At 46.4% G+C, this 20,255-nt stretch overlaps 1 pseudogene; it reads right to left on the bottom strand.

The window, feature by feature from the left end:
* LOC139262460 (homeodomain-interacting protein kinase 4 pseudogene) overlaps positions 1–19,733 on the bottom strand; it is a 45,079-nt pseudogene extending 25,346 nt beyond the window's left edge.
* Between the last annotated feature and the right edge of the window lie 522 nt (positions 19,734–20,255).

Raw genomic sequence — 20,255 nt, 5'->3', positions numbered from 1 at the left:
AAATCTAAACAAAGGAAACTATGAAGGCATGAGGAATGAATTGACTATGATAGATGGGGAAGATTCATTAAAAGACATGACGGTGGATAGGCAATGGCTAATATTTAAGGAATGAATGCATGAATTGCAACAGTTATATATTCCTTTCTGGCGTAAAAACACAAAAGGAAAAGTGGCTAACAAAAGAAATTAAGGATAGTATTAGATCAAAGAGAAGTTATGCAAAGTTGCTAGAAAAAGTAGCAAGCCTGAGTATTGGGAGCAGTTTAGAATTCAGCAAAAAAGAACCAAGAGGGATTGATTTAAGATGGGAAAAATAGAGTATGAGAGAAAACTTGCAAGAAACATAAAAACTGACTGCAAAAGTTTCTACAAGAACATAAAAAGAAAAAGATTAGTGAAGACAAATGTAGGTCCTTTACAGTCAGAAATAGGAGCATTTGTAATGGGGAACAAGTAAATAGTAGAATTAAATAAATACTTCGGTTCTGTCTTCACGGAAGAGGACACAAATAACGGCCCAGAAATGCTCGGGAACCAAGGGTCTAGTGAGCAAGAGGAATTAAAGGAAATGATTATTAGTAAGAAAATAGTGCTGGAGAAACTAATGGGACTGAAGGCAGCTAAATCCCCAGGGCCTGATGATCTGCATCCCAGAGTACTAAAAGAGGTAGCCATGGAAATAGTAGATGCATTGGTTGTCATCTTCCAAAATTCTATAGATTATGGAACAGTTCCTGCAGATTGGAGGGTGGCAAATGTAACCCCACTATTTAAAAAAAGGAGAGAGAGAGAAAACTGGGAACTACAGACCGGTTAGCCTGACATCAGTAGTAGGGAAAATGCTAGAGTCTATTATAAAGGATGTGATAACGGCACACTTGGATAATATCAACGGGATTAAACAAAGTCAACATGGATTTATGAAAGGAAAATCATATTTGACAAACTAATTGGAGTTTTTTGACGATATAACTGATAGAATAGATAAGGGAGAACCAGTGGATGTAGTGTATTTGGATTTTCAAAAGACCTTTGATAAAGTCCCACATAAGAGGCTAGTGTGCAAAATTAAAGCACATAGGATTGAGGGTAATGTATTGGCATGGATTGAAAATTGGTTAACTGACAGGAAACAGAGAATAGGAATAAACAGGTGTTTTTCAGGGTGGCGGGCAGTGACTAGTGGGATACCACAGGGATCAGTGCTTGGGCCCAGCTATTTACAATATATATACATGATTTGGATGAGGGAACAAAATGTAATATTTCCAAGTTTGCTGACGATACAAAACTAGGTGGGATTGTGAGTTGTGAGGAGAATGCAAAGACGCTGCAAGGCGATTTAGATAGGTTGAGTGAGTGGGCAAACAGATGGCAGATGCAGTATAACGTGGATAAATGTGAAGTTATCCACTTTGGTAGAAAAAAACATAAGGACAAAGTATTATTTAAATGGTGATGGCTCGGGAAGTGTCTATGTACAGAGGGCCTGGGTGTCCTTGTACACCAGTCATTGAAAGAAAACATGCAAGTACAGCAAGCAGTTAGGAAGGCAAATGGTATGTTGGCCTTCATTGCAAGAGGATTTGAGTACAGAAGCAAGGATGTCTTACTACAGTTATACAGGGCCTTGGTGAGACCGCACCTGGAGTATTGTGTGCAGTTTTGGTCTCCTTACCCAAGAAAGGATATACAGACCGATTAGCCTGACATCAGTAGTGGGGAAAATGCTAGTCTATTATAAAGGATGTGATAATGGCACACTTCGATAATATCAACGGGATTAAACAAAGTCAACATACCATAGTGGGAGTGCAGCGGAGGTTCACCAGACTGATTCCTGGGATGGCAGGACTGTCATATGAGGAGAGATTGGGTCATCTAGGCCTGTATTCACTAGAGTTTAGAAGAATGAGAGGGGATCTCATTGAAATGTATAAACTTCTGACTGGGTTGGATAGACCGGATGTGGGGAGGATGTTTCCCCTGGCTGGGAAGTCTAGAACAAGGGGTCACAGTCTCAGGATACGGGGTAGGAAATTTAGGACCGAGATGAGGAGAAATGTTTTCACTGAGAGGGTGAACTTGTGACATTCTCTACCACAGAAGGCTGTGGAGGCCAAGTCACTGAATATATTTAAGAGGGAGATAGATAGATTTAGAGAAACAAATGGCATCTAGCTGTATGGGGGAAAAAGAGGGAATATGGGGCCCAAGTTTCCACACGATAAAAAACGGGCACCCATCCGAGCTGGGCGCCCGTTTTTCGCGCCTAAAACGGCGCCTAAAAAAAAAAATCGCGATTCTGGAACGTTCTGCAGCTCCTTGTCTGCATGGCGCGGCGCCCAGGGGGGCGGAGCCTACACTCGCGCCGATTTTGTAAGTGGGAGGGGGCGGATACTATTTAAATTAGTTTTTTTCCTACCGACAACGCTGCGCATGCGCGTTGGAGCGTTCGCGCATGCTCAGTGTGAAAAAAACATTGGCACTCGGCCATTTTTGTAGTTCTTTGTAGCTGTTTAATTTTTGAAATTTTTTTTAATAAAAGCACATTGCCATCAGCACATCAGCACTTGCAGCCTTCGCACTGTCTCCTTCCCCCCACCCCCGCGGGAACAAAGCGGCTGTTTAATTCCCCCCCTCCCCCGCGGGAACGAAACGACTGTTTAATTCCCCCCCTCCCCCGCGGGAACGAAACGACTGTTTAATTCCCCCCCTCCCCCGCGGGAACGAAACGACTGTTTAATTCCCCCCCTCCCCCGCGGGAACGAAACGACTGTTTAATTCCCCCCCTCCCCCGCGGGAACGAAACGACTGTTTAATTCCCCCCCCCTCCCCTCCGCGGGAACGAAACGACTGTTTAATTCCCCCCCCCTCCCCCCCGCGGGAACGAAACGACTGTTTAATTCCCCCCCCCTCCCCTCCGCGGGAACGAAACGACTGTTTAATTCCCCCCCTCCCCCGCGGGAACGAAACGACTGTTTAATTCCCCCCCTCCCCCGCGGGAACGAAACGACTGTTTAATTCCCCCCCCCTCCCCCCCGCGGGAACGAAACGACTGTTTAATTCCCCCCCTCCCCCGCGGGAACGAAACGACTGTTTAATTCCCCCCCCCCCGCGGGAACGAAGCGACTGTTTAATTCCCCCCCTCCCCGCGGGAACGAAACGACTGTTTAATTCCCCCCCCCCTCCACGGGAACGAACGGCTGCAGAATTCTCCGTGCCTGAAGCACTTTCACACAGGTAGGAAGATGGTTTATTTAATTTTTTCTTTGCTTATAAATGTTTATTCAGGTTGGATTTATTTGTATAATATTTGTAGAAGTATAAGTAAGGATTTATTGTAGAATTTAATGACTTCCCTCCCCCTCCCCCCCCCCTCGTTCTGGACGCCTAATTTGTAACCTGCGCCTGATTTTTTAATGTGTAGAACAGGTTTTTTCAGTTCTACAAAAATCTTCACTTGCTCCATTCTAACTTAGTTTGGAGTACGTTTTCACTGTGGAAACTTTGAAATCAGGCGTCAGTGGCCGGACACGCCCCCTTTTGAAGAAAAAATTCTGTTCCAAAGTAGAACTGTTCTACCTGACTAGAACTGCAGAAAAAAAAAATGTGGAGAATTGCGATTTCTAAGATAGTCCGTTCTCCACCAGTTGCTCCTAAAAATCAGGCGCAAATCATGTGGAAACTTGGGCCCATGGTGTTGAGATAGAGGATCAGCCATGATCATATTGAATGGCGGAGCAGACTCGAAGGGCCGAATGGCCTACTACTGCTCCTATTTTCTTACACAACTTTTTGAAGTAAAGAATAATAATTTCCATCATTTGTTCCATCAACACAACATTACGGAACAGGTCCAACCGGTGAACATGATCCATTTGGAATAGTTGCTGCTGAGCCCTCAGGCAGCTAAGCGTTCACGGATGAGCTGCTGACGTAAGGTAACCATCGTGCTCCGGGTTCAGGTAGTTGCATGGCTTCCTCGTCCTCATCCTCCTCCTCATCATCTACATCTTCCTCATCATCAGCCACTCTCACCTCAGGTGGGTCTTCTACTATCAGCTGCTGCTGCCTCATGATGGCTATGTTATGCAGCATGCAGCACACCAACAGTGAACTGACCGACAATCTCAGGGGAATATTGCAAGTAGCCTCCGGAATGGTCCAGGTATCGTAAACGCTGTTTCAAGATGCCAATGGTCCTCTCTATTAGGCTGTGTGCCGCAATATGCAACATGTTGTATTCCCGGTCAGTTTCCGTCCAGGTTATGTGCAGGGGCGTCATGAGCCAGGTGTCTCCCAGTAACCAGCTGTGCCCTTCTGGCTGCTGCTGAAACATGGCAGATATAGCGCTCTGGCATAAGATGAGCGCATCATGGGTGCTCCCAGGGTATCTTGCATCAACTGACATGATGCGATGCATGTCGTCACACACGAGCTGCACATTAACGGAGTGAAAGCCTTGTTTGTTCCTGTACATCTTGGAATCCTCCAAAGGTGCTCGCAAGGCGATGTGGGTACAATCAATGCAGCCTTGTACCTTTGGGAAGCCAGCAATCCTGGAGAATCCCACAGCCCTTTCACACATTGCCTGGGTGGTCATGGGGAACTTTATGTAGTCATTCCTCCGGGCAGAAAGTGCAGCATTCACCTGCCGAATGCAGATATGTGTTGCATGTTGAGAAATGGCGCACACATCCCCAGTTGTAGCCTGGAATGATCCAGATGTATAAAATGAAAGTGCAGCTATAACCTTCACTTCAACTGACAAAGCAGTCCTCCTGACGCTTCTAGGGTGCAGGTCTGCTTTTACTAACTCACAGATCTCAGTTACAACTTCTTTGCAGAAACACAACCTTCTGACATAGTCTGCATCACTCAGGTGCAGGTACAAAGGCCTATCTCTATATACCCGATGTGGGTAAGGCCTCCTGCCCATCACCCTACGGGCTCTGAGGTTCCTCATGTGATGACGTCAAATCAATTGTCTCCTCCGCAGCATCATCATGCAGAAAGATTGTACAAGGTATGACATTGTTAGTATTGGCCCAATGATTTAATTCTACCTTTGCAAGAAGCTCAAAACGGCAGGCAAGACAAGGTTCTTTGGTCTCTCTCCCCAAGGTCAATGCCATAGTATGGACCACACCCAGGTCTGAGCAGGCGCAATGATCGGGAAAGTCCGCTTTCCAACCCCCGCCCCAGGCTTCATTTGATGCGTTTTGTAGCCTTTCACAGCTCCCCTTTTCCCCGGCTTCTTTTCAAGCCGAACTCCGAGCCCCTGTGTCCGGGCGAGGGACCGATTCTGCCAGCCGACACTCCGACCCTCGAGCCCGGTTTGGAGACGTTTGGTGGTGGTGTGTCAGTTTTTAAAAAAATGAAAACTTAAAGAATTCCATTAAGCATCCATTTCCTGCATTTTAAGTTTTAAAAATGTTATGTTGATCATTGATAGTTATGTGTATTGTGTTCCTAACACAGATGAGACTGCACACAGGGAGGTTAAAGTAACAGTGACCTCATTCTTTATTAAGACACTCTTTAGGGGCCGGCCTATAAAAACAGCGCTCCCAGGGGATGCTGGGATCCCTTGGAACTTCAGGGAATGCGCTCCCTGGTGGCAGAACATGGGAGTGCATGCTTTACAGATACACAACGTCACTCCCCGGCAAAGTCAAAGTGAAAACTATTTACAAGGTGAGGCGGTCGGGAGCCTTTCTTTCCCTGGTGGACCGCCTCGGTACAAATGTCTGTTCTGGTGTGTTGGCTGTGCCCTCGCTGGGCTGGCGTGTTGTTGGCCCTGCAAGACTGCTGGGTGAGCCTGGCCTTGCTGGGCTGTTGGCATGATGGGTTAAATTTCCTGGTCCGGGGTGGTGTCGTTGATCCTTTGGGTGTGTGTTGTGAGCTCGAAAAAGGTGGTGTCTGCTGTGGGTTGTTCAGGGCAGTCTGTGAACCGCAGCCTCGTTTGGTCCAGGTGCTTTCTGCAAATTTGTCCATTGTCTAGTTTGACTACAAACACCCTACTCCCTTCTTTAGCTATCAACGTGCCCGTGATCCACTTGGGACCATGTCCATAGTTTAGCGCATACACAGGGTCATTCAGATCAATTTCCCATGACAGTGGCGCGACCATCGTTTACATTTTGTTGCTGCCGCCTGCTCTACCTGATCATGCAGGTTGGGGTGAACCAGCAAGAGTCTGGTTTTAAGTGTCCTTTTCATGAGTAGCTCAGCCGGGGACACCCCTGTGAGTGAGTGGGGTCTCGTGCAGTAGCTGAGCAGTACTCGGGACAGGCGGGTTTGGAGTGAGCCTTCTGTGACTCATTTAAGGCTATGCTTGATTGTTTGTACTGCCCGCTCTGCCTGTCCATTGGAGGCTGGTTTAAACGGGGCCGAGGTGACATGTTTGATCCCATTGCAGGTCATGAATTCTTTAAATTCGGCACTGGTGAAACATGGCCCATTGTCACTGACCAGTATATCAGGCAGGCCGTGGGTGGCAAACATGGCCCTCAGTCTTTCAATGGTGGCGGTGGCGGTGCTTCCCGAAATTAATTCACATTCAATCCATTTTGAAAAAGCATCCACCACCACCAGGAACATTTTAATGAGGAACGGGCCCGCATAGTCGACATGGATCCTCGACCATGGTTTGGAGGGCCAGGACCACCAACTTAGTGGTGCCTCTCTGGGCACGTTGCTCAACTGAGCACACACGCTGCATTGCCGTACACAGGACTCTAAGTCAGAGTCGATACCGGGCCACCACACGTGGAATCTGGCTATCGCTTTCATCATTACTATACACGGGTGTGTGCTGTGGAGATCCAAGATGAACATCTCCCTGCCCTTTTTGGGTAGCACTACGCGGTTACCCCACAACAGGCAGTCTGCCTGAATGGACAGCTTGTCCTTTCGCCGCTGGAACGGCTTGATTAGCTCTTGCATTTCAATGGGGATGTTGGCCCAGCTCCCATGCAGTACACAGTTTTTTACTCGGGACAGCAGAGGATCTTGGCTGGTCCAAGTCCTAATCTGGCGGGCCGTGACAGGTGATTTATCATTTTCAAATGCTTCCATGACCATCAACAAGTCTGCGGGCTGCGCCACCATCAACAAGTTTGCAGGCTGTGCCATTTCCACCCCCGTGGTAGGCAATGGTAGCCGACTGAGAGCATCCGCACAGTTCTCGGTGCCTGGTCTGTGGCAGATGGTATAGTTATATGCTGATAGCGCGAGTGCCCCCCTTTGTATGCAGGCTGAGGCATTAGTATTTATCCCTTTGTTTTCAGCGAACAGGGATATGAGGGGCTTGTGATCGGTTTCCAGCTCAAATTTGAGGCCAAACAAGTACTGATGCATTTTCTTTACCCCGAACACACATGCTAATGCCGCTTTCTCAATCATGCTGTAGGCCTTCTCGGCCTTAGACAAGCTCCTGGAGGCATAGGCGACAGGTTGCAACTTCCCCGCAACGTTAGCTAGTTGTAATACACACCCGACTCCATACAACGACACATCACATGCTAGCACAGGTCTTTTACACGGGTTATTCAATCCAAGCAGCTTGTTGGAGCATAAAATGTTTCTGGCTTTCTCAAAAGCCATCACTTGGTTTTTTTCCCCCTACCCAGTTCTCACCTTTTACGCAATAACACATGTAGGGGCTCTAAGAGGGTGCTTAACCCCGGTAGGAAGTTACCAAAATAGTTGAGGAGTCCCAGGAACGACCGCAGCTCCGTGACGTTCTGTGGCCTGGGTGCGTTCCTGATAGCCTCTGTCTTGGCGTCTGTGGGCCGAATGCCGTCCGCTGCGATCTTTCTCCCCAAAAACTCAATTTCTGTTGCCATGAAGACGCATTACGACCTCTTCAGCCGCAGCCCTATGCGATCCAGTCGCAGGAGGACCTCCTCCAGGTTTTGTAGGTGCTAGACGGTGTCCTGACCCGTGACCAATATGTTGTCCTGAAAAACCACCGTACGTGATACTGGCTTGAGTAGGCTCTCCATGTTTCTCTGGAAGATCGCTGCAGCCAACCGAATTCCAAACGGGCATCTGTTGTCGATGAGCAGTCCCTTGTGCGTGTTGATGCAGGTGAGGCCCTTCGAAGACTCCTCCAGCTCCTGCATCACGTAGGCCAAAGGCAGGTCAAGCTTGGTGAACATCTTGCCTCCTGCAAGCATTGCAAATAGATCTTCTGCCTTAGGTAGCGGGTATTGGTCCTGTAGCAAGAAACGATTAATAGTTACTTTATAATCGCCGCATATTCTGACCGTGCCATCACTTTTGAGTACTGGAACAATCGGGCTGGCCCACTCGCTGAATTCCACTGGGGAGATGATGCCCTCGTGTTGCAGCCTGTCCAGCTCGATTTCCACACTTTCCCTCATCATGTGAGGTAACGCTCGCGCCTTGTGGTGAATGGGTCATGCCTCTGGGACCAAGTGGATCCGCACCATCGCCCCGGAAAAGTTTCCAATGCCTGGCTCAAAAAGGGAAGAAAATTTGTTAAGAACCTGGGTACATGAGGCCTCATCAACATGTGATAGCGCTCGGGTGTCATCCCAGTTCCAGCGGATTTTGCACAGTCAGCTCCTTACAAGCAGTGTGGGGCCATTGCCCGGGACAATTCAGAGTGGCAGTTCATGCACTGTGCCCTTGTAGGTGACCTTGACCATGGTGCTGCCCAGGACAGTGATGAGCTCTTTGGTGTACGTTCTCAGTTTTGTGTGAATGGGGCTCAGGGCTAGTCTGAGTGCCTTGTTGCACCACAGTCTTTCAAACATCTTTTTACTCATGATGGATTGGCTAGCGCCAGTGTCCAGTTCCATGGCTATGGGTAAGCCATTCAATTTTACATTTAGCATTATAGGTGGACATTTCGTCAAATGTGTGCACCCCGTGTACTTCAGCATCTGCCTCCTCTCTGAGGCTCAAAATTGCTTTGATCCACCATGGACCGATCTTCCTTTGCCACGTGGTGGTTAGCAGGTTTTGCAGAGCTTGAAGCTAATCTGCAAGCTCGTTGGAGGTTCTTCATTGTTCCACAGCTGTTGCAAACATACCCTTTGAGGCGGCATGAATGGGCTGAATGGAAGCCCCCACAACGCCAACAAGGTGTGAATTGCCTTGCATTCATCCTTTGTTGTGGACTGAGTCATCTGGGTCACCTGAGGCCTGCTGGCAGTTGCAGACTTGTGGTTTCTGACCTGTACATTTCTGCTCGCAAACATAATTCCAGTTAATTTATGATCATTGCTTGCACTTGTGTGCTGAGAGATTTGTTTGGTGTTATCACTGGTGGACATAAATGCCTGTGCTATCGCAATGGCCTTACTGAGGGTCGGTGTCTTTACAGTCAAAAGTTTTCGTAGGATGGTCTCGTGGCCAATGCCCAGTACAAAAAAGTCCCTGAGCATCTGCTCCAGGTCGCCATCAAACTCACATTGTCCTGCAAGTCGCCTTAGCTCGGCGAAGTAACTCGCCACTTCCTGACCTTCAGATCGCTGGCACGTGTAGAATCGATACCTCGCCATCAGCACGCTATCCCTCAGGTTAAGATGCTACCGAACCAGTGTACATAGCTCCTCATACGACTTATCTGTGGGTTTCACCGGAGCCAGAAGATTCTTCTTCAGGCTATAGGTCGGTGCCCCGCAGACTGTGAGGAGGACCGCTCTCCTTTTTGCAGCATTTCCTTCTCCGTCCAGTTCATTGGCTACAAAATACTGGTCTAGCCGTCCCCAGTCCTACCCTTCCGAGAACTTCTCCAGGATGCCCACAGTTTGCTGCATCTTTGCGTTGAATGCGTATACTCGTCACCAGTTATTGTGTTCCTAACATAGATGAGACTGCACACAGGGAAGTTAAAATAACAGTGACCTCAGTCTTTATTAAGACACTCCAGAGTGAGGTACAGGCCTTAGGGGCCAGCTTATATACAGTGCTCCCAAAGGATGCTGGGATCCCTTGGGACTTCAGGGGATGCGCTCCCTGGTGGTGGAACATGGGAGTGCATGCTTTACAGATACACAACAATGTGTTCTTGACTGCCTCCAAAACTTTGCCTAAAAACAATGGCTTCTTTCTGCGCCAATGTTTTAACGTGCGCTGGTTTCTCTTCAGTGTCCAAAAGGTTTTTCGGGCATGGTCGCACACGCCGTCCTCGGAGAAATTTAAATTGGCCAAACTTCCGTAATTGTGAAAAACTGGCACAGACATCAGATTACGCCCCCTATGATGCAAAAAAAAATGAACCTAAAAAAATCGTAACTAACTGAGTTACACTGTTGCACAAAGGTTGGGGAAACTTGGATTTTTAAATTTAGGCCCAAAAAAATGGCGCAAATTGAGCCCTAAGTGTCTGGAGTATTGTACCAGTGATAATATCTTGGTGTCTTGGGCATTGTACCAGTGATAGTTTCTCAATGCCTGGGGCATTGTACCAGTGATCGGGTCACAGTGTCTGGGGCATTGTAGAAGTAATAGTGTCTGGGGTTTTGTACCAATGATATTATCAATCTGTGGATTAGACTCAAAAGAACCAAGAATATTCAGTCAATAGCCAAGATATTTTTAATTCCAATAGTTGCCCATTTCTGGATGGAAGCTGTAGATTTTCTCCATTATATCAATGGCTACAAGAGGGACATTTAGGAAATTTTGGCAAGACGTGACTTTCTATCTATGGTTGTCACTAATAATGGACCCAGTATTACACATAGTTTTTAAAACTTTTCATCTCTCCTCAATGCCAGCTTTAAGAAGATTAACAGAGGATGGTTACATCATTTAATAAGTTTAGGCATTTTGCTCTAGTTTTGGATTGGTGGATGTTCTGTTAAATCCAGTCACAGCACCTAAGTAGTTTAAAAACTGACTGCAGTTCAGCTTCCTGTACTAAACTTATTTTGGTACATACTTGGAAGCATCCTCAGTTATAGGCTCGAGAGAAAGAGAGGAATAGTTCAAAGTTAAACGGTTGCTATGTGATTGGCTCTGCTTGTGTATGACTGACCATTCCTTCTTAAATCTGAATGGTTGGATATTGAAAATCGAGGAACTAGCGATAATGCTTTCTGTGATATAAAAAAAACTGAAAAGAAAAGCAGAATATTTTTTAAAAAGGTGAGAGACTAGTAAATGTTGGTATTCAAAGGAGTGTGGGTGTTCTTATTCACGAATGACAGAAAGTTAACATGCGGGCGCAGCAAGCAATTAGGAAGGCAAATGATATGTTAGCCTTTATTACAAGGGGGTTGGTGTATAAGAGTAAGGAAGGTTTGCTGCAAATATACATAGGGCTTTGGTGAGATTACACCTGGAGAACTATGCGCAGGTTTGATCTCCTTACCGAATGAATATTCTTCTCTTAGAGAGGGTACAACGAAGATTTGCTAGGTTGAGAGGAGAGATTGAGTATAATGGGCCTATATTTTCTGGAGTTTATATGGGCTAGACTTTCGGCACATAATCGCCCATTAGCGCTGAGATTCAGTTTATCGCCCATATTTGATGATAAATGGAAACTAACACCCGATTATCGCCCATTTATTACCGGCGCAACTTTCGGCATACAGAAATGAGCTGAATCGCCCAGCCTATTTTTAAAAAATAAAATCCAATGTCCTCAGTCGTGCAAGGCCCAGAATACTGTTTATAATGGAAACTAGCGCCCAAATATCGTCCAGATTATCGCTGAGTGCTACTTTCGGCATTTCGCCCATATTGCGCCCAAACGATCGCTCGTCCAAAAAGACATTCAAGAAAAGCTGCACTCACCTGACCTTAACTTGGCAGTATAGAGGAAGTTAATAAAAGGCTGCTTGAAGTGGATGGGAGCATTGAAGTAATTAGTGAATGATTTTAAGGGCGTTTTAGAATCTTGCCAATCATCTAATCACACTGTGGTTAATTTTGAGTTTATATTGTATTTGTTGAGGACAATTTAAGAATTTTAAAGACAGATTAGGGCATTTATAGTGATGGGGTCTGTAATTTCTCAACCAGTATTGATGACTACTCGCATGCTGCAGAATAGAGATGGGAGAAGGTTCAATGAAGAACATTATTTGCCCAAAGGTGGCAGACTGCTGAGGAGGAGGAGACATTACAACCAATGCATTTATTGGGATAAGCGATTATACCTGGACTTGTCCAATAACACGTGTGTTAGAAGACTGTGCTTCCGAAAGGAGGTCAACAGTGAGATATGCCAGCTAATTAAGAGAGATCTGCAGCCTACCAGCACCATCAGGACCACACTGCCCGTTGAGGTTAAGGTTACTGTGGCAATTTCTATGCATCGGGCTCCTTTCAGGCCTCAGCTGGTGAAATTTGCTGCATCTCTCAGCACACCACACATTGCTGCATTCGACAAGTGACTGAAGCCCTTTACGCATGCAGGATGGACTTTATAAACTTCCCTATAAGCAGGGAGGCACAGAATAAGAAGGCTTTGGGTTTCTCGCTAATAGCAAACTTCCCCAAGGTGCAGGGAGCAATAGACTGTACGCACCTTGCCCTGCAAGCACCTTTACAGGATGCAGAGGTGTTTCAGAACTGAAAGGGATTCCATTCCCTGAATGTGCAACTCGTTGTCGACCACAAGCAAATAATCATGGCAGCAAATGTTAATTTTCCAGGGAGCATCCATGATGCGCACATCTTGCGTGAGAGCATTGTCTCTGGACTATTTAAGAGTCAGCCACAAGGACACAGTTCGATGCTGGGGGTTAAAGGATATGGCTTTGCCAGCTGGCTCATGACCCCCTGCGTAAGCCCCAGACAGAAGCCGAGAAGCGCTACAACGAAAGCCATATAGCCACACGCAATATCATCAAAGACAATTGGAGTTCTGAAGTGCCTGGACCACTAAGGAGGCAACCTACAATACCACCCTCAGTGGGTCACTGAGTTCATTGCAGTGTGCTGCATGTTGCATAACCTAGCTATCAGGAGAGGACAACAATTGCCAGATGGGATTGCCAGTCCACCTCAGGAGAGAGGGGAGGCGGAAAAGGAGGATGAGGAGGAGGAGGAGGTAATCCATTGAAACATATAAAATTCTTCAAGGACTTGACAGAGTAGATAGTGAGAGGCTGTTTCCCCTGTCTGGAAAGTCTAGAACTAACAGTCATAGTCTCAGAATAAGGGGTTGGCCATTTAGGACTGAGATGACTTTAGAATTCTCTACCCCAGAGGTCTATGGATTCTCAGTTGTTGAGTATATTCAAGACTCAGATCATTAGATTTTTGGGCACGAAAGGAATCAAGGGATAAAGGATAGGGCAGGAATGTGGAATTGATATGGAAGATCAGCCGTGATCTTAATGAATGGTGGAGCAGGCTCGAGGGGCCGTGTAGCCTACCCCTGCTCTTATTTCTTATGTTCTTATGATTCTGTTTGAGTGGACTTTTGTTGAAAATCTCATGAAGAGGAACTGGTCAGTTTGAAATTTCGAAGAGTTCATTTAGATTAGAGCAGACTCCTGCAGGAGTAAGAAATGTCTGAAGAAAAGACATTGGTTAGTTTAGCACTTAGAGCTGGAATCCTTCTTATTTTTCACTGGAGTTAGGGGGTAGGATTTCTATTGCAAATATAACATAACAAATAGGAGTAAGAGTAGGCAATAGGACTCCTCAAGCCTGGTTTACCAATCAATAGGATCATGGCTGAACTTCTACATAAACTCCACTTTCCCACCCTATTCCCATAATCCCTTAATTCCCTTAGTGCCGAAGAATCTATGTTATGTTCAGAATAACTCCACAAGACTGTATATCTTAAGCTCAAGCTGTTGTGACCTTGGTCTCTTTATTGTAACTCCATAGTGAGGAAGCAGCATGGTAGACTGCCTTTTATACCTGCTTGCCCAGGGTGTGCAAGTGACCCTTGGGTCTCCCACAGGTGCGCATCCTGGTGGTAAGTCTTACACATTGGTAATGTTTACATACATAACATCATTCCCCCCTCAAAGTCTTATGTGCAAGTTAATTACAAGATGAGGCGATCCGGGGCTCTGCGTTCCCGGGTTGATCACTTGAGTTGAAGTCCTGGCATGGGTGACTCGGTTGGATCATTGCTGTGCTGCGGTGTGGCTGGTCTGATCGGACTGTCGGGCATGGTGGGTTCATCCTCGTGGTTGACAGTGAGGTCGATTGCAGGTTAAGTGTGTGTGGGTGGATCAATGATGGTAATGTCCTCTTCAAACTGTTCTTGGTTGTCAGTGAACCGCAGTTTGGTCTGATCCAAGTGCTTTCTGCACATTTGTCCATTCAAAAGTTTGACAACAAACACTCTATTCCCCCCCTTGGCTAACACAGTGCCAGCTACCCATTTGGGATCATGACCATAATTAAAAACAAACACAGGGTCATTAACCTCAATGTCACGTGATACAGCCGCGCAATCGTGGTACATATTATGCCGGTAACGCTGGGTTTCTACATGATCATTGAGATCCGGGTGGACTAAAGAGCCTGGTTTTGGGTGCTCTTGTCATTAGCAATTCTGCAGGGGGAATCCAGGTAAGCGAGTGGCGTCGCGTGCGGTAGCTGAGCAGAACCCGAGATAACCAGGTTTGCAGGGAACCATCTGTCACGCGTTTCAAGCTCTGCTTGATGGTTTGGACTGCCCGTTCAGCTTGACCATTAGATGCAGGCTTAAACAGCGCAGACTTGACATGCTTGATGCCATTGCGGGTCATGAACTCGCTGAATTCCGAGCTGGTGAAACATGGTCCATTGTCACTAACAAGGACATCGGGCAAACCATGGGTGGCGAACATGGCCCGAAGGCTTTCAATAGTGGCAGTGGATGTACATGACGACATTATTATACATTCAATCCATTTAAAGTAAGCGTCCACTGCTACGAGGAACATCTTTCCTAGAAAGGGGCCAGCAAAATCTATGTGGACCCTTGACCACTGTTTGGAGGGCCATGACCACAGACTCAGTGGGACCTCCCTTGATGCATTGCTCAACTGTGAGCAAGTGTTACATTGGTGTACGCATGACTCCAACTCCGAGTCAATGCCGGGCCACCAAACGTGCGACCTGGTGATAACCTTCATTATGACTATGCCTGGGTGAGTACTGTGAAGGTTGCGTATAAACGTTTCCTTGCCTTTTTTTGGCAAAATTACACGATTCCCTCATAGGCAGTTCGAATGGATGGACATTTCGTCGGTGGAACGGCTTAATTTCGTCTTGCATTTCCCCTGGGACTGCCGACCAGCTCCCATTGAGGACATATCTTGTTACCAGTGATAGCACAGGGTCCTGGCTAGTCCAGGTCCTGATCTGATGAGCCGTGACGGGTGACCCCTCGTTCTCAAAAGCATCCATTACAAGAAGCAAGTCTGCGGGTTGCTCCATTTCCTCCCGGTGGTGGGCAATGGTAGACGACTGAGGGCATCAGCACAGTTCTCAGTGCCTGGTCTGTGGTGGATTACATAATCATACGCAGATAACGTTAGTGCCCATCTTTGGAATCAGGACGATGCATTGGTGTTAATACCTTTGCTTTTGGAGAACAACAAAATGAGCGGCTTGTGGTCGGTTTCAAGCTCGAACCGGAGCCCAGGTAGATTTTGGTGCATTTTCTTAACCCCGTATACGCTTGCTAATGCTTCTTTCTCAACCATACTGTAGGCTCTTTCAGCCTTAGATAAGTTTCTGGACGCATATGCAACCAGTTGCAGTTTGCCTGACCCGTTGGCTTGCTGTAACACACAACCGACCCCGTACGAAGATGGATCACAAGCTAGTACTAAACATTTACATGGGTCATACAATACAAGTAACTTGTTAGAACACGGCAGGTTTCTGGCCTTGTTAAAGGCTGTCTCTTGAGATTTAACCCAAACCCAGTTGTCACCCTTACCTAGCAATAAATGCAATGGTTCCAGCAAAGTGCTCAACCCTGGTAGAAAGTTACAAAATAGTTGAGGAGTCCCAGGAACGAACGCAACTCCGTCACATTCTGTGATCTGGGTGCATTCTTGATGGCCTCCGTCTTAGAGTCTGTGGGTCTGATGCCGTCCGCCGCAATCTTTCTCTCCAGAAATTCGACCTCTGGCGCCAGGAAAACACAATTGGAGCATTTCAGCCTGAGTCCCACTCTGTCCAGTCGCTTGAGAACCTCTTCCAGGTTGTGCAAGTGTTCGGTGGTGTTGTGACCAGTGATCAAGATGTCATCTTGGAACACCACGGTGCATGGAACCGATTTCAGCAGACTCTCCATGTTCCTCTGGAAGATGGCTGCCACCGAGCGAATCATAAAGGGGCATCTGTGGTATATGAACAGTACTCTGCGTGTTGATGCACGTCAATTTTTTCGAAGGATCAGCCAGCTCCTGTGTCATGTAAGCAGAGGTTAGATCCAGCTTGGTGAATGACTTCCCCCCCACTGCTAGCGTTGCAAACAGGTCATCCGCTTTGGGTAGTGGGTACTGGTCCTGTAACGAGACTCGGTTGATCGTTACCTTGCAGTCCCCGCAGATTCTGACCGTCCCATCACTTTTCAACACCGGACCAATTGGACTGGCCCACTCGTTGAACTAGACTGGTGATATGATTCCCTCTCGTTGAAGTCTGTCCAGCTCAATCTCGACTTTCTCTCGCATCATGTATGGAACCGCGCGGGCCTTGTGATGAACGAGTCATGCATCAGGGACTATCTGGATCTGCACTTAAGTGACTGTGAAGTTGTCGATGCCTGGCTCGAATAATGACAGGAATTTGTTTAGCACTTGGGCGCACGATGCATCATCCACCGAAGACAGTGCTTTGATGTCGTCCCAGTTCCATCGGATCTTTCCTAGCCAGCTTCTGCCGAATAGCATTCGGCCATCGCCTGGTCCAATCCATAGTGGTAAATCATGCACAGCTCCATCATATGATACCTTCACTGCCGCACTGCCAATGACTGGTATGAGCTCCTTGGTGTAAGTGCGCAGCTTGGTGTGTATCGGGCTTAGTTTTAGCCTTTGTGCCTTGTTGCTGCACAGTTTCTCAAAAGCCTTCTGGCTCATAATTGACTGACTCGTCCCCGTGTCCAATTCCATGGAAACTGGAATGCCATTTAATTTGACTTTTAACATTATCGGAGGGCTTTTGGTGGTGAAGGTGTGTACCCCATACACTTCCTCTTCAGCCTCGGGCTGAGTTACCTCTCTTACTCGTTCAACGTGATCCACGCCGGATCGGTCATCTTCTGCTGACTCTGCCACGTGGTGAGTCGCAGCACGTCTGCACATTCGCTGGAGGTGCCCCATTGTTCCACAGCCTTTGCATACGTAGTGCTTGAATCGACATTGATGGGCTCGATGATTACCCCCGCAGCGCCATCATGGTGTTAATGGATTCGCATTCACGCCCCACGGTGGACTCTGAGTCATCCTAGGTTTGTCCTCTGCGGGCGTGTAGGCTCTGCCATGTACAGTTCTGCCTGCTGATGGTGTTATTTTATGCACAGTACTTGCCGGTGAGCTTCAATGCTGCAATGATATCTGTTTAGTGATATCGTTCGTGGACATAAAAGCCTGGGCTATCGTGATGGCCTTGCTTAGATCTAGGGATTCGGCAAAGAGCAGTTTGTGAAGAATGACCTCGTGGTCGATTCTAAGCACGAAAGAGTCCCGCAACACTTCCCCCAAAAATCGAGCAAATACGCACGGTCCCGTAAGGCATCTTAGGTCGACGACATAGCTCACCACGTCCTGGCCCTCGAAGCGGTGGTGCATATAAAAGCGATACCTGGCCATTAAGTTGCTGTTTTTTGGCTTGAGGTGTTCTCAAACCAGTGTGCACAACTCTTTATATGTCTTCTCCATTGGTTTCATCGGTGCTAGCAGATTTTTGATGAGGCCATATATTGTGGACCCACAAACGGTGAGGAGAATCGCCCTGCGCTTGACCGTGGTTTCTTCCTTTTCCAGCTCGTTGGCCATGAAGTACTGTTCAAGATGCTCAACGAAGGCTTCCCAATCATCACCCTCAACAAATCTCTCAAGAATACCAATGGCACCCATAACTGCGTGAAAGTTCGTGATCTGTTACTTGTCGCCAATTGTTACGTTCAGACTGTACACCTTAAGCTCAAACTGTTTTGACTTTGGTCTCTTTATTGTAACTCCAGAGTGAGGAAGCAGCACGGTAGACTGCCTTTTATACCTGCTTGCCCAGGGTGTGCAGGTGACCCTTGGGTCTCCCACAGGTGCGCCCCCTGGTGGCAAGTCTTACACATTTGTAATGTTTACATGCATAACACTATCGATCTCCGACTTGAATATACTTGAGCAACCACAACCCTCCAGGTAGAGAATTCCAAAGATTCCCAACCCACTGAGTGAAGAAACTGCTCATTTCAGTCCTAAATGGCCAACCCCCTATCCGGAGACTATGACCCCTGGATCTAGACTCTCTAGCCAGAGGAAACAGCCTTTCAGCATCGACCCTGTCTAGCCCTGTAAGAATTTTATACATTTCAATGGGAATGTCACTTATCTTCTTGTTAGACTTTAGTTAAATAAATCACCTTAATGGTTTTAAACTTAAAATGAGGTATGAAGGTGTGATGCTATATTTGATCATTGAAACACAAATCCTCTGAATTCATGGAACAAGTCAATTAGCTGCTTTCTCAACTTGTTACCCTAACGATGTCATCAGCACTTACTACTTGAAACTCTTTTGAGTTTACCTGCGAAAACATAAAACATTAAAGAGTGCCACCCGACCTGGGTGACACTCCAGACATTTACAAGGCCCTTTTTTTCCCCCCTTTTTTTTTGTGTTTTTCTTTTTTTGGTTTTTTTTTTGGGCACTAAAATCACAATTTTTCCCCAGTGCCCCCTATAAAAGGGAAGGGGACACTAAAAGCACCGGCAATTAAAACAAATTAACTTTAAAACGTAAAATCAAATTAAAATTTGGTTGCCGGGCGTGATGATGCACTCCAGTCCCTCCGGTGCCCACCTCTCGCGGAAGGCCGCGAGCGTACCGGTGGAACCACTTACTACTTGAATCTTTTTTTTTAAATGAACAGGTGTCGAAGTGCACCAATTTACTGGTTGGTTTCGACTCATAGCAAGACTCCTTCATTAGTTGCTCAAACCAATAGTCATTCATCACCGACTGGTCATCATTGTACATGTCCAGGTTTGCCTAGTCAATTAAAAAAAAAATGAAAACAAATACATACCTTTAAGTTGCTGAATTTCAGACAACATGCAGGCAGAACCAAAATCAATCACCTTGACTTTAAAAGGAAATTGAGCCTGTTCAACAAGCATGATGTTTTCGGGTTTGATGTCTGTGTGGACAATAGTGAGCTCCTTCAGTTTCTGCAGAGCAATTAGCAGCTGTTTAGTAATCGAGCGAATGTGCCTGATTGGCAGAGGAACAAAATTATTCTTCTTCTGATATTCGTATAAATTTTGTTCTAGAAGTTCAAACACTAGGCATAGCCTGGCATTGTCACTGAAGGACTCAAAAAAACGAACAATATGGAACTTCTCTGAATCCACACTTCCCAACATTCTTAGCATTTTTAACTCACACTTGATGACCCCTTTCCGGAAAGTATAGTTCTTGAGTATCTTTATGGCCACATAGTGGCCAGTGTTCCTTTTGCAACATTTTGTCACTTCTCCGAATGTTCCCTTTCCTAAAATGGCAATGACTTCATAGGCATCAGTGTCGGAGTACAATATAGACATTTTCATAAGGATCCCAAGTCTAACCCTTTCACTGCTCAAGTAAAGCTCCACTGTATCCAACAACAGAACCTTCAACATATTCCAACTCCACTGCTGTCACTAAGGTGCAAGAGGCATCCCATTGTGACATAGGTTCACCACCTAGTGACCATGTGCCCAGTAATAGAATCTGATGACCTCAGACTGACAGCTACCATATGATTTCCAATAATGTGGTAGTCCATTCATCCTGCTTGGTTTGAACCTCTTTTTATTTTACCCAGTGGAAAGCTACACTTGTTCAAGGAGCTCCTCTCTCATTAGTTTAAATTGAAAGGTTTACAAAGCATGTACTTTTAGTGTGAATGCCACCTCCACGACACTATGCACCTGGAAGCAGTGCAGGAAAAAGTTCAATAACTTTACCAGATCAGCTAAGTAGAATCCACAATGACCTGCTATTAATACAGTGCCCTGAGCATAGCCAATACTTACAATGACTGCTCTTTCACATTGTCTTTAAAATATTTTTAAACCTTACCA

The sequence above is a fragment of the Pristiophorus japonicus genome, chromosome 4, assembly GCF_044704955.1.
Source record: "Pristiophorus japonicus isolate sPriJap1 chromosome 4, sPriJap1.hap1, whole genome shotgun sequence".
Classification (NCBI taxonomy): domain Eukaryota; kingdom Metazoa; phylum Chordata; class Chondrichthyes; family Pristiophoridae; genus Pristiophorus; species Pristiophorus japonicus.
The sequence above is the reverse complement of the archived record's forward strand: the minus strand, read 5'-3'. Positions and strand labels throughout refer to the sequence as shown.